The sequence below is a fragment of the Myotis myotis genome, unplaced genomic scaffold (assembly GCF_014108235.1).
Source record: "Myotis myotis isolate mMyoMyo1 unplaced genomic scaffold, mMyoMyo1.p scaffold_m19_p_1, whole genome shotgun sequence".
NCBI classification, from domain to species: Eukaryota; Metazoa; Chordata; class Mammalia; order Chiroptera; family Vespertilionidae; genus Myotis; species Myotis myotis.
In genome coordinates this window covers 32,192,047-32,204,679 of record NW_023416313.1, presented here as the reverse complement: position 1 = coordinate 32,204,679, position 12,633 = coordinate 32,192,047, and the positions used below count along the sequence as shown (strand labels likewise).

Here is a 12,633-nt window from a genome sequence, read left to right as displayed (position 1 = left end):
GAGTGAATGAATGAATGAATGAATTATGGATGTTTAGATAGTAGTATTATTGTGTTAACTGGGCCAGGTCCTGAGGATCTATGATAAGCCATGTTCCCTGGCTGTCTGCAGAGGAGACAGTCTTTAAAAAAAAAAAAAAATACAGTCAGTAAAGTAACTGCGAAGTACTGCGTGTGGAGAGCACAGGGCAGACACAGATACTTGTTTCAGAAAGTCAGGAAGGTTCTGTGAAGGAGATGGCATTTGAGCTGAGCCCTGAATATGGAGTAGGAGTTTCCAGGCTGCGGTAGTAATACCCGAGTCTCAGGTCTGGCTCTGACCAGCTGGTCATGTTGGACAAGTTACTTTACCCGTCAGTGATTCCGTTTCTTCATTTGTTAAGTAGAGTTTGCTCATGGGGTTTCTGCCAGGATTCTGTATGAGAACATAGACGAAATGCACAATACCAATCCAGGCAAAGGAAAATAATAAGTATTAGGGTGGTGTTGCATGGGGAAGAGCCAGAAGGGAGAGGCCCTGGTTGTTCTGGGAACCAAAAATAGTCAGGTTCTGGGGGTTACCCAAGGAGGGGTGCCAATAAACTGCACCTCTCTTTCCCACATGGGTTTGATTTTGAGAAAATTCAAAAGAATAATTCTGAAGGCCAAACTATCACTTTTAAATGGTAATGGCTAAGTTGGAGAACAAGGCCTAAAACAAGGAAAAGCAGAGCTTAAAGGCACAGACTGGGCAAATCTGGGCACAGCAGCTTCTCACACAGAAGCCTGCCCAGCAAAGATTCAGCCTGGAGCAGCTTAGGGAAAGGCTGGCTCACTCTCAAGGCAGAAAAGGGAGGAGCAACTGTGAGCTTGCCCAGTTGTACTTTCCCAGTTTTCATCAGGGACTCCTAGGGCAGAGTGAGTAAAGGGTGGGGCATGGTCAGACCTTGCTTTGGAAACCACTTTCCTGTGGAAGTGTGGGTGTGGAGAGTGCTCCCCTTTAACACAGCGTTACTAGGGCTTGGGGGCTGGGGGTGGTATTGTGTCAATAGAAAGGATAAGGAGATGTCCATGGGGTTGGACAGGCAGGCAGGAGCAATACAAATGAACTGAAGGTGGGATGCCCACTGAGAGTAAAGGAAGAGGCACTGGCTGGATTGCCAAGGAGGGTGGCAAGTGCAGCTGGCAATGCCGAGCAGCCCTAGTGACACTGGTTGTTGTGCCTATAGAAAGAGAGCGGGCCGGGCCATGGTTCCTCCAGGTCATTAGGAAGTTGAGGAAGCTGACAAAGAAGCGGGATCTGGGCCAGATAGGCCTGAAGTGACAAAAGTAGAGAATGGCTATTCTTGGGCCATCTCCAGGAGTCCAGGAGCCAGGGCTCACAATCAATTCGGAAAAGAAGGCAAAGTCTGAGTAAGGGAGTGAGAAACTTGAATAGCTGAGAGAATACAGTAGAGAGTAGCATTCTCAGATTCTTTTGAAATGGAAAATTTTTGGATGATAAAAAGATCCAAGAGGTGGCCCTGAGAATGGTCAGCTCAAGAGGAGTAGAGGTAAATGTTCTTGTAGTTGAGGAGGTGAAGGTTGCTGGATGGGTCATCTAGAAGGACATGGAAGCCCTCAAGATGGGGCCAGAGTTAACAAGGAGGATGGTATTAGGTCAATTATAATGGAGAGAGATAGAGATAGAGATAGAGATAGAGATAGAGATAGAGATAGAGATAGAGATAGAGATAGAGATAGAGATAGAGATAGATATATAGGAACCAATAAAGAAACAAAGATATGACAACCTCCAAAATAGCTACAACCATCACCAAAATATTGACTAACCTACCTGGTTTATATAAGAATGGAATTGTAGAAACATAAATATATTTACAGTTGTGGAATATAGACAATGATAGAGACAGCAACAATGAAGTCTTTTTTATTGCTATGATAGATAAGTGTGCTGGCCAAAAATGCATGTAGTAAACCTTCACATACTGTGAGCCATCTCTAATAACTGAGGTACTCCCTCTACCCACAAAAGTACACAAACCAGAGGAATATCTGCTCCTAAATCACACACCCAAAGACTATCCTAGAAGCTCACCTGCAAATCAGGCAACACACAGGCTGTGAGTTTGTGGGGGAAATGCAATCTCTTCCCCATACATAGAACCAGATGGCATCTATCACATCAGCTGATATTTGTGATTATTACTATTTTCCATAATTGCCCTTCAGGGATCTGCTTCTTTGCATCATGTTAAATACTTGTAATTAGCCAATGAAAGATTTGGAGCTAAGCTAGTTTTAAAAATAACAACACTGAGAAACTGAGGCCAATGTAATGGAATGTATACCATAATTCTATTCTCATAATGCTAAATACTTTCAGCCAAAGATACTTCTAGAGATGCCTTTTATTAAAAGCATATGGCATATGTTCACTTTTGTTGTGGCTTTCAGTCTTCTTAGGCAACTCTGCAAATAAGGCATAGGAGGAGAGCGAACGGGGCTTCCAAAAAATGATTCTGATAAATCATGAGGCATGGGCTTAGCAATGTGTTCATTGCCAGGGGGAATCCTTGAGACCGCCAACCTTCATTGTGGTGATTTAGAAGGAAAGAGCTTTGAAAACAGACCTCCTTTCCCCCGTTAGATTTCCCTGTCAAGACACATAAAAGAATTAAAACTAATCAAAAAAGTCCAAGTGAGCTAGCTGGTTAACTAGGACAGGCCCAACCTTGAGTTCAGAGAGCTTTCTAATGCATTCCACCTGTCCCTCCAAGAAACAACGTTTACAGGGTACAGCGACTGCAAAGGAGGCTTGCTTCTAAAGAGAAGACGCTTATATGGTAGCCGAAATGGCATATCATGGAATTTTAGCTTGACATTGAGAGCTTTGTCACTCTTAATAAATCACCCCATGCCCAAGATACTGAATTTCTTTTCTTCTTACATGTTTTAAAATCTGTTTAATCATCATGAGAGAAGCAGCCGTCAGTACTATAAAGACCTAAGGCAGTCAGTCCTTGAGCCTCCTTATAATCTGGTCCCACCTTACCAACCAAATTTAGCATGCAATGGATCCTCTTCACCCCAGCAGGATGGACACTTCATTGTCTGGTCTCTCCCCTCTCCCCACACCACACAACTTCCTCCCTTACACACAAAGGCTATGATCACCCCTGCCTCCACCTATAGTGCTGCCCTGCCTGGACTGTTTCCCTTGTCACCACCTCTCCAAATCCCTCCGCTTCCCATTCATGTTCCATGCTCTGGGAAGTCTTCTCTAATGGCACCAGCCAGTACCAATCTTTTCCTTTCCTGATTATCACTCCCACTTCCTGTCAAACTAAGGATAGAAATTGCACTGTGCTTGGACTTACATCTTGAGGTTACTTCAAGGGCACCATGCCCTTTAAGCAATAACAGTGAGAATGGTAGGGGAGGTGGGAATGGAGTAGTGTGTGTTTTTATTATTTGCCAACCACCTTGGCAGTGGTTCATATTGGAACTTAAGGTTATGTTGCCTCATGTCATCCAGTTGTATAGAGTTCCATGTTCTATAAAAGATGTCAGAGAGAATTACAACTGATCATTCTGGAAGGGCCCCTCAGGCTGGCCCTCCCTTCCTGGGTTGGCTTGGTAGGCTTTAAAAAGATGATTTCAAATATGCTTCAGGGGTGATGGATTTCCTGGTGTTTTTTCTCATATATATATATATATATATATATATATATATATATATATATATAAATGTACCCATATGTCTATATGTTCTATACATATATACTCAATGCATAAACCAGATTACTAATTCCAATGGAGACATTTGGACAAGGAGTAGAGTTCCTTGGAGACATTTCTTCCCAGAAATTACACTCCCCAGGGCCACTTCTTCAAGGCACTTCCTTCTGAACAGAGGATAGGTAAGAAGCTTCAGAGTGTCCAGGAAGTTGCCCAAGGAGCATGACGTCAGAGCCTTCCTTCCCTTTCTTTCCAGAGGCTGAAACTGCTCTGGCCCTGCCACTCGCTGGTTGTGCTGTCACTAAGCACATTGTCAGCCTCTCTGTGCCTTGGTTTCCCCAGCTGTAAATGCAACTAGTAATAATACCTAACCTACAGGGTTGTTGTTAAGAGTGCTTAGAAAAGTCAGAAACACCTGCTAAGCACGTATTCAATGTTAGTTCTTTAGGATTTTTATTTATATCTTTTCACCAATACTTCAGAAAGTCCCTTTCCATAAGAATGCAACAGCCCTAAGAGAATAATGAAGCCCTTATTGATTTGTTTTTAAATCGTTGAAGAGTATTCTAAATCCAGGAGTACCAAGACCCATCTCACTTGGGATGGCTGATGTGTGAAAAACTTTTTTTCCCCCTCTTCTTTATACACAGTACCTGGGAGTGAACTCTACTCCTGGTTCAATTCTTGTTCTGAATTTTTATTCATAGACCATATGTGCAGATGTCTGTGTGGATGTGAATATAGGAGGTGAAGCCCCACAGCTCTGAGGCCCTTGGATGAGCATTATGCACTATCACTTCCAACACATTCTTTTCCTCTCCAATCCTCCCCGCTTCCAAAACAAAAAGCCTGTCTGTGATTCTCCTCTCTCAAGCAGGACCCGGGGCCCTTGGGAAGAGGTGAGGCATGACTGACACACAGGGAAGGCAGGCTGTGGCCCAGGCTGCTGGAGGGTAATCTTCTAGATGATTCATCAGGTTGGCAGACTCCCCCACCCCTCCTCTGGTCCCTGGAAAAACCCTGCCAGAGAAGGAGGAGGCTTTGTTTTGCTGATGTTTCTTAATCCAATATCAAACTGGAGGAATGGTACCTTTTCCTGAAAGACCTGCGTATAAAAGGTTTTGCTGCCTTCATCTTTGCTGTCATTGTTTTTAAAAATAAAGGAGTAGCCCCACCTAACTTTCCACTGGATAAGACATGAATGGGGGATTTTTATTTTAAGCTTCCGACTCTCTGCAAAGCGCACCCAGCGCCCAGGCGGGGAAGGGAGCTTGCGCCGTCTGCAGAGGCTACATGGCTCGGAGAGGAGCCAGCTCTCCTGCAGGTGAGGCACCGGAGCCTGCCCCGCACCCCGCGACCTTGACTAGAATTTCCCTCTTTGCTCCCTGCTTGTTTTACAAGGTATCGAATGACTGCCCGAATGACTGCCCGCGTCTAGTCAATGTCAAGGCCAAGGGAACGAATCAAGACCTTTCGTCCTCCCCTCCCCTCCCCGCTCTTCTCCCCCTCCCCCTTCCCATTCACCCTCCCTCCAGCCCGACTCCAAACCACAACACCGATCAACCAGCCCACTGGTCTGAAACCCTCTGAAGTAGTACAATATTAGAAGCTGTGGAAACAACGCATTTCCAATATCAGTAGGAGAGGGAAAAGGGACAGAAGGAGACAGAATTGGGGGGAAATGGGAATTCAACCTTTTTTTCTTTACGGGTGGCGGGGTGGGGGGCGGCGAGAGAGAAGAATAAATATCTCTGGGCAAGCAGGCCTTCCTCGGGGGAAGGGGAACCCACCATTTCCCCAGGTAACACATTCCAGAGAGGGAACAAATTGTCCGGAGATGCTGGACGGGGGCCACGGGAATACACAACGTTTAAATCCAACCATGGGAGTTGTTTACAATCCTCTAGAGAAGATGCCAAAGGGTTTACCAGGCGGGGTAATGGCTCGCAGCTGCGGTGCTGGCTGGGCGGTACCTCCCCGCCTTCCCTGCAGGAGAAGCTGAAGCAACACCGTGACTGGCCCAGGGTCACACTCCAAGCTCCAGACAGAAATAGTTCTGACTCCTCCCTCCTGGCTCGAAGCAGCAGACAACGCTGCCTTATTACTGTGCTATCATTCGAATCTGAATCATGTAAATGGCTCCTAATTGCAGGCCTATAGTGAACTGTAGCCCTGTGACTCTAACTGCCACGGAGCTGAGGTGGGGATGACAGACTCCTGAATATGGAATTAAAATGCTGGAAGGGGTGGGGGCTGGGAGAAGTGTTTGCAAACTCGACTTTGAAACTGCTGACTAGTACCATGTTTAGGCGTTGTTTTTTAATGGATTTGAAATGTCACCTCCAATTTGTTACTAAGTTGAAACAGAGAAGCACTTGGGGTTCAAATGAATGCCATTCAAAAGGGCATATGGGGGTGAATCTCAGCTGTTTCCCAAGCACTCCATCTTCACACTCTTCCTTTTTAACGCCCACTAAATTACCGCCTCATTTTGGTGTTTAAACTTCCCCTTTAACTCTTCTGTAGGCAGCTATGGGGGAGGGATTGGTAGGAAGGGGCCAGGGGAGCAACCAGGTGTATAAATTCAGATCTGTCCACGGGGCTGGTCACGTGCTGTGCTCAGGAAAGAAAGTACATTCCATGCAGCAAATTGCTCTAACTGATTCATTTGTCCAGGCAGAGACGCCACCTACCTGCTTGCAGGTATTCAGGTAAATGACAGGTGGGCGGGACCTACTGACTGTTTCAATAGCTAAGATCCCAGCAATGTTTTATCTGTCGAGGCTCCCTGTGATGTCACACATTTCCTGCTCTCCACCGACCAATGCCCTCCTCCTTCCTCTAGGCACCTGTACACGGAGGCTCAGGCCGGTCACAGCTCGGGCTGGGCTGCCCGGGGAGCTGCTGGATTCACCTGCACAGCGTGAGAGCTGCGGGGCTGCTGCTTTGAGAGGCCGGGCAGACACTTACAAAGGTGAGCTGAAACCCTCCATTTTCCTCTCTCAGCATTTAGACCCTGGCCCCAAGGGATCTGAATGAGGAATTGGAATGAAAACTACAAGCCTCCGGTGTTTGTCCCAGAGGGAGAAGCCCTCTTGAGAGAGAAGCGCAGAGGGATGCCTTTGCCATTTTGGTTGCACAGGCAAGTCCTCCCAGACCAGATATTTAATCCCTTTTGCTTCTCTTAATCATTAATCCAGCCTCTGCTTGTCTGGGAAGTTGATCTGATTTTTTTTTTTTTTTAACCCTGGAATGGAATAGAGACTTTTGAAATTTAACTCACAGGTACAGACCAATTCAGCCGGTCTATTGGGGGTGGGGAGGCCAGCGCCAGCTGAATTCAGAATGGCTGTATTTGCTTTATTTTGCCGTGCTTTCTGCATTCATCACACCAGAGGCAATTTCAACCGAAAGCTGCTCAACGTCCTTAATTGCTCCCCACCTCGCTGAAATTTTTTCTCAAACAGGTAAATTCTGTTCCCCACTCAGACGCCCTCTACTCCAGTTTCCCTCCCTCTACAGTACTTCTCTTTTGAAAAGTCTACTGTTTTCTTTGTTTTTTGCTAAACACCCTTTTAAAAACCACTTTGCTATCTGGTTGGAATTGTTTACATTCACCTCTGGACTGGCTGCCCGTTGACCCTTCACTTAGGTTAAAGTAAAGACTATTTCCTCTTTGCTTACAAGAAGGTAACTTCAGGTCTGCCATTTAATTTTCTGGCACTCGTCCACTTTTTCTCTTTCTCTCTTTTAGTAGCAAATATACTGGGGAGATTGTTCTGCGGGGAACTGACATTTTTACTAGTAATTTTACCTCTAGGATCCATTTTGGTTTTCCTAGTCCTGAGCACGCAGCTGTTACTACTTCTGTTCTTGACAGTCCACTGGCCACACTCGACAGTGGTTAGAGCAGGAGAGCAACCGTCTCCCAACACAGTTCCCTCCGGGGATGAGCTGGGAACTTGGGAGAGAAGTCCACCTGCTAGGGAGGCATTTCATTCATTGGTTGTTTTTCTGAGATTTCAGTTAGCAAATATATTTGCAAAAGAATAACCAGTGAGGAATTATGCTCCTCTTTACTCACCCAGGAACTCAAAGTGCATGTCAGTTCTTCAAAAGTATAAATTGAAACAAGATGAGAAGTTTCTTTGTTTCGTTTTTGTCTCAGTTGCTGGTTGCCAATTTCCCTCTTGCTCCTTGGAGGCGTGTATTGTTCTTTCCCACCTTTGTGTCTGTTCTTTCCCCTGAGCCAGTGTGTTGGGTGGTGGCCTCTGCTTGTCCCTCCCTGGTGTTCTCACTTGCTCCAGAGTTTTGACAGTAGAGGAGAGAAAAAAATCTCTTGGGTCCTGAATCTTCTGGATAAAACATGTCTTTAAAGTCATAAACTTCTCCCACAAGATTACCATGGTTCTCAGTTCTATGCACAGTAATTAATTTATGATTGAACAAATCATTTCATCACTACATGTCAGTTTCTACAGCTACTAAAGGAACAGAACTATAAAAAGAAACAATGACAGAGACTAGGGTTAGGCAGGGTCAGGTTACCTAGAATGCAGTAGATCTCTTGGAGAATTGGCACATAAGTATTGCCCAGAGGGGTGGGAAGAGCCACCGTGGTTCCCTGCCTGTAGTGACTCCATCCCTTGGTTCAAGTAGCAATAGGGCCTGACTGAAAAAATGTACAGTCTCTTCCGTTCATGTCCTTGAGCAAGTTACTTAACTTCTCTGACCTTCAGTTTCTTCTTCAGTAAAACAGGGATAATAATCCCCGTGATGATGATGTAGTCCTCAGAAGTAAATGAGACAACATGGAGCGCTGAGAGGCAAGGTCTGTGCTAGGTGGGGGCCAGATGAAGGCAGGCCCCTCCTCCTTGAAGGCACCTTCCGGGGTTGTTCGAAGGGGATTGTCTGACCCTATGGAGATAAAAGATCTCTTGTGTTTACAATTGTTAGGAACCCTGATTGTTCTTGTTATGGTTATTAATTGTAAGTAATTAACATCAATGTTAACAGATCAGAAAAAGAAAAACAGGGTTATGATTATTAATTGTAAGTAATTAACATCGATGTTAACAGATCAGAGAAAGAAAGCAGGCAGGAGAATGCTTAAACTGTGTCATTAAACAGCCAGGCAGATTGGTCTCTGCCAGCCTCGCAGGCCACTGCTGTCCCCCCACCTTCCCCAGGTCAGGGCTCTCATCCCACGACAGACCTATAAAATGTGGTCTCACACAGGTCTTCAGGGGATGTATCCTCTTGTGTTGGCTGTAGTGGGACTTGCAGGCTGCCCTTTCTGCTTTCAGCTGTGCTATTTCCAGGGCAGATGGGGTGGGTGCTTACTCTCCTCCAGACCTGTAGGCAAACACCCGTTGCTGCAGTCTGGGTGAGCTGCCTGCCGAGTCACTGGGAGAGGAGGCAGCTGGTTTGGAGCCTGCACTGTCCTGTGAAAGGGGAATTTGTGAATTCTTTGGACAGGATTGCCCCCCTCATGGAATATCCTCTGCCTTTCGATGGCCTTGAGTCATTGCATAAAAACAGGTGTGTTCCCAGGTCCCTGGGACCTTCTGTAAGTCTCACCCTATCCTGAAAAGATAAGGCAAGCTTTCATCATTCAAGAGCAAGGGAACAGCCTAGTTGATTGACGACAGGGTTTTAAAACCCTGAGCCTGCTACTAGCTTGCTTAGGGGACCCTGGAGAAGAACCTCAACCTCCCTGCCCATCAGTTTCCTTGTCTACCTTTTCCTAAAAGAGGGATGCTGAAATGGTATACTTCACAAACCACCACTGTCCTCTCACAGAAGCTACATGGCTGCACACCTAGGGAGGGGAAGGGTAGTTCAGACTGACAGCTGAGGGGTGGGCAATGCCTCACTAGGGCATAATAATCTTATTTATTCCTTTCTGGGTGGAATAGTGCCACTGCTTTAGAATAGTGGTCTGGTCTCTGGCAACAGTCTGCCTGGGTTCAAAACCCAGCTCTATCACATACTAGCTATGTGACCTGGGATAGGTTATTGACCCTTCTTTATGCCAGCTATTAAACAGTTACTGTGAAGATGAAATGAGCTGAAATATGTGAAGTTTTGGAGTAGGACCTGGCATACTGATATAGCTATTACTAGAATAAATTTATTGAAAGGAAAGCGTAGTAGGTAGAATCAGACAAATCTGGATTTGAGGCTGGTTCTGCCATGTAAATTACTAAGCTACATGAGTTAGCATCTCTTTGTCTCAGGTAAAATGGAATAGTTACCAAACCCAGTGCTGTTGTGAGGAATAATTGAAACGATTTTATGTAAATGTCAAGTATATAGTAAGTGCTCAATACATCTTAACTATTATTATATATTATAGAAAACATTTGTTCTATTGGTCAGAGTTAGGCATCCGAGGTCATGCCTAGTCTGGATATAATAATGATAGAAACAGTAGTACATTGAGGGCCAAAGACTCTGAGCAAAACAGATTTCCCGAAAGGCCCCCAAAGGCCCAGAAGGAAAACCTGTTAATAAAGATTATCTTGTTTATGCTGGAGTTCCAGGGCAGGGGAGCTGCCAGTGCCATGCCTGGTCTGTGCAGAACTGAGGGCAGGAGGACTCTGCGATATAAACAAACAGTGGATTCTTCTGGGGTAGTGATTCCTGGCTTCCTGGCCCCTTTTTAGATTTGAATTCCTCTCCTAGAGTAGAGAAAATCAGGTCTGCAAAGATCCTGACCACTTACAAGGCCATTCTGTAAGATGTGGCCAAGAGAGGACTATGAGAGAGGCTCCTCACTGCCATAGTATCACAGACTTCCGGTGGTTACAACTATTCCTGATATTTATGTGCCCACATCACAGTCTCACTCTCATGTGGGTGGCAAGTTGATTGTCCTCTGACAGTGTGTCCAAAGTATTGAGGGCTTCTGAAAACTATTTGGTAGGAAGACTATGTCACTCTTCTAGGTCAATGGGATTTAACTATTTACTATCCCCAAAGAGTAAGAGTTAACTTGGAAGCCATACAAGTTTCTAAGAACAAACACTTCACTGAACTGAAATCAGAAACAGCGAATGTTGGCTGCTTCCTGTAAACCTCTTACATTCACCATTTCCTCGTATCTCATTTTGAACCAGTGACTTATTGTTCAGTTACCCAGAGACACAGTTCAGATTAACAATAAGGAAGGATTTTCTAAGAATTAGAGTTGTCCCCAAATCCGTAGGTTGCCTTTGAGGAACTGCGTTCCCTGTCACTGAAGATGAGTGTTTTTGGTATATTTAATGCCTGGTATCTGTTTGCTGAATGAGTGAATGAATGAATGGATTTGTGTTTCTTTAGCAGCACATACACTCATCTGTAAATAAAGATTCTATCACTGATCTCATAGGATCATTTTACAAATTAAATGAGAAAATACATGTAAAATACCTATCACAGTATCTGGTTCCTAGTGAACTACTTATTAAATAGTAATGATTATTATTTTATTTTACATTATATTCTAAAAAGAAGGGGGGAGAATAGACTCCAGCTTCAAGTAAAGGGTTGACAAGAAATTTGCCGTTTTTATTAGAGTCTCTTTATTCCAATTCTCTTCACCCCTGCCCTTCATCCTCTGCTTTTCTAGAAAACCCACGCCCCCTGCTCTAGGGAGTCACCTGTCTTGACACGGTAGACTGCCTAGTACTCTTCTACCAGTGGCAGGAATTCTGTCCCAATTAACCAGGGCCATTTTTCGTATATCGCTCATTTGTGACTTGGAATGCATGGACTTAAATTCCATCATTATTTTCCAGTGACTCTTATTTGCTTCTTGTGTTTGATGCATTTGTCACAGGGACACCAAAGAGTCCACCAACAGCAGAGTGGAAGCTCTCCAGGAATTCTCTTTAATGGCCACTTGGCACCGTGCATGGCAACAGCACATGCATGATGGTGCAGTCCAAAAATGCCATTGCTATCTGTGGAGATGATTTGCATAACTTGCTGATGATGCTGGGTCAGTCACGTGGCCTTTTTTGAATAGAACGCTGCATGTTTAGGCTCCTGCACACTCCCATAATACATGAGTCACTCAGTGTTTTCATAGTCCTCATTAAGTACTATTGTTATGCTTGTAATATGTCTTCAACAACACACCCCCTCAGCCATTCTACCTGTGGCCTCTTTTCCGCTTGGGGCCCTTGCAAAAGTGGCTTAACAGTTATCCTTGAAGATATCTGTATTCTAACTTAGTAATGGATTCAAAGGAAATGACTACATTTTATACTAGGCCACAACTGCTATCCCTAAGTATGTAGCAGCCTAAGTAGCTGCCACCCCCAACATCTTCTGGATTCCTGAGCCGTGTGGAGAAGTGCTGGGGTGCCTCACTGGGAGTGTTCACCCCACTTCTGGGGGATTCCCCTGGAAATACATAGCCCCTGTATTATTTTCCTAGGGATGCTGCAACAAATTACCATGAGCTCGGTGGCCTAAATCAACACAAATTTATCCTCACACAGTCCTGGAGGCCAGAAATCAAGGTGTTGACAGGGCCTTGCTTCCTCTGAAGTCTCCAGAAGAAAATCCTTCCTCGCCTCTTCCAGCTTCTGGTGCCTCCAGGTGCTCCCTCGCTGTGGCTGTATAACTCCAACCTGCCTTCACATCACCTTCTCCTCTTGCCTGTGTCTTTTCTTCTGTCTTAGAAAGACACTGGTCATTGGATTTAGGGTAAAACAGATAATCCAGGATGATCTCATCTCAAGATCCTTAATTACCTCTTCAAAGACTATTTTTCTAATAAGGTCACATTCACAGGTTCTGGGGTTTAGGACATGGATATAACTTTGGGGAGGGGAGGGCCATCATTCTACATCCTACATACCTGGACTGACATGCATACACACAGCCCCCTCCCACTACTTATAGAGAGATTCCTTGTTCA

At 45.0% G+C, this 12,633-nt stretch overlaps 1 protein-coding gene across 4 annotated transcripts in view; it reads left to right on the top strand.

Moving 5' to 3' along the window:
* The first annotated feature begins 6,491 nt into the window (after nt 1-6,491).
* LNX1 (ligand of numb-protein X 1) overlaps nt 6,492-12,633 on the top strand; it is a 112,726-nt gene continuing 106,584 nt past the window's right edge. For 2 of the 4 annotated variants that reach the window (XM_036333862.1, XM_036333853.1), the window contains exon 1: nt 6,492-6,693. The gene's annotated coding sequence lies outside the window, so the exon portion shown is untranslated. Of the gene's footprint in view, nt 6,694-6,919; nt 7,187-12,633 lie in introns of all 4 variants that reach the window. The other 2 variants (XM_036333859.1, XM_036333861.1) reach the window with 2 other exon arrangements.